Below are 2,500 nucleotides of genomic sequence, written 5' to 3' on the forward strand. Positions count from 1 at the left end.
CCTTGGTGCTGGAAAGCCTCGTTCTCATGTTATTAACAGTTTAATGTTTTTGACAATAGAAACCGTCCAGTGTGTTTTGTATAGGACGGTTCTTACATGCATTTTTTGACAATTTTTTCTCAGTAACTACAACGTTTTAACGAAATCATAAAAAGCAAACTTATAAACAAAGGCATTTTAAGAAAAATGGCGGAATATTTTTGTGTGACTTTGGCTAGAACCAGACTTATGACGTCACAAAGTGCACGGTCAAACCTTCATAAATTCTAAAATTTCAAAAAATTTTAACTGCTGACGTCAGCATTTTTATAAAAAACGGACAAGAATTTCATGGTAGCAAATTTGGAGATCTATTACCATGCAAAATTTGGAGGTCAAAGGTCAACCGGAAGTACCTGTTTTGGGGCCTTACTTTTTTTGGTCTTTTTAAAAACAGGTAAATCGCTATAGCTTCTGAAATATTGAAGGTATTTCTTAAATCTTTGGCAGATATGTAAAACACTTCAGGCTAAAACCGGGTAGGAGCACAAATTCCCGATTTGTGGCTCTGCGGGGGGTCCAGAAGCCCTAAAATGTCAAACATTCAAGGCCAAATAAAATGCTGACGTCAGCGTTTTTTTGAAAAAAAATTCGTGTGAACCTTTGTCATGTCAAGATGGTTCATTGTGCCAAATATAAAGCCAATCCGACATGTCGTTCGGGATTTCCGATTTTTCCGATTTTTCCCTAATTTGGTGAAAACGCACGTATTGGCATGTTTAACATGCAATATTGGCCTTGCACAATTATTATTGAACGCAATATTTTACACAAATACTCACCACGTTAACCTCTCAACGCCTGGAGAAAATAATTGCCATTTGACTTTACGTTGCAGAATCATAGCGTTTCCAATTTCTCACAATTGCTGTTTTAACAAGGAAAAAGATGCGTTTTAGCATTTTTCGCGACCCATAACATCGTTTTATGATGTTGTTATCTCGTGGTACTTCATATTCACAGTTTTACATATGTATTCTTCAGGTCTACAAAAAATCTAAAACGTGTTAAAAAAACTAGAACTCAAACGAGGCTGTTCTTGTATCAAAATAAGCCGTTGAATTTCAATTTTCTGCTATTTCACGGAAATTTGACGTGCTGAAGTATTTCTTTTCAACGACATATTTTTGATGTTACAGTTCTTCTTTATTAAAACCGTTCTGTCACTAGGTACACGAAGAATAGATAAAACGAATTAAAAAAACAAGAACTCAAACGAGGCTGTTCTTGTATCAAAATAAGCCGTTGGATTTCAATTTTCTGCTATTTCACGGAAATTTGACGTGCTGAAGTATTTCTTTTCAACGACATATTTTGGATGTTACAGTTCTTCTTTATTAAAACCGTTCTGTCACTAGGCACACAAAGAATAGATAAAACGAGTTAAAAAAACTAGAACTCAAACGAGGCTGTTATTGTATCAAAACCGGCAGTTGAATTTCAATTTTCTGCTATTTTACGGAAATTTGATCTGCTGAAGTATTTCTTCTCAACGACATATTTTGGATGTTACAGTTCCTCTTTATTAAAACCCTTCTATCACTAGGTACACGAAGAACAGATAAAACGAATTAAAAAAACTAGAACTCAAACGAGGCTGTTCTTGTATCAAAATAAGCAGTTGAATTTCAGTTTTCTGCTATTTCACGGAAATTTGACATGCTGAATTATTTCCCGTCAACGACATTTTTTGTATGTTACAGTTCTTCTTTATTAAAACCGTTCCGTCACTAGGTACACGAAGAATAGATAAAACGAATTAAAAAAACAAGAACTCAAACGAGGCTGTTCTTGTATCAAAATAAGCCGCTGAATTTCAATTTTCTGCTATTTCACGGAAATTTGACGTGCTGAAGTTTTTCTTTTCAACGACATATTTTGGATGTTACAGTTCTTCTTTATTAAAACCGTTCTGTCACTAGGTACACGAAGAACAGATAAAACGAATTAAAAAAACTAGAACTCAAACGAGGCTGTTCTTGTATCAAAATAAGCAGTTGAATTTCAGTTTTCTGCTATTTCACGGAAATTTGACATGCTGAATTATTTCCCGTCAACGACATTTTTTGTATGTTACAGTTCTTCTTTATTAAAACCGTTCCGTCACTAGGTACACGAAGAATAGATAAAACGAATTAAAAAAACAAGAACTCAAACGAGGCTGTTCTTGTATCAAAATAAGCCGCTGAATTTCAATTTTCTGCTATTTCACGGAAATTTGACGTGCTGAAGTTTTTCTTTTCAACGACATATTTTGGATGTTACAGTTCTTCTTTATTAAAACCGTTCTGTCACTAGGTACACGAAGAATAGATAAAACGAATTAAAAAAACTAGAACTCAAACTAGGCTGTTATTGTATCAAAACAGGCAGTTAAATTTCAATTTTTCATTATTTTACGCAAATTTGACCTGCTGAAGTATTTCCCGTCAACGACATTTTTTGTATGTTACAGTTCCTC

The 2,500-nt window shown here is 34.2% G+C and overlaps 1 pseudogene; it reads right to left on the reverse strand.

The window, feature by feature from the left end:
* LOC130620532 (large subunit ribosomal RNA) overlaps nucleotides 1-2,500 on the reverse strand; it is a 7,097-nt pseudogene that overhangs the window by 739 nt on the left and 3,858 nt on the right.

Source organism: Hydractinia symbiolongicarpus, chromosome 1 (genome assembly GCF_029227915.1).
Source record: "Hydractinia symbiolongicarpus strain clone_291-10 chromosome 1, HSymV2.1, whole genome shotgun sequence".
Classification (NCBI taxonomy): Eukaryota; Metazoa; Cnidaria; class Hydrozoa; order Anthoathecata; family Hydractiniidae; genus Hydractinia; species Hydractinia symbiolongicarpus.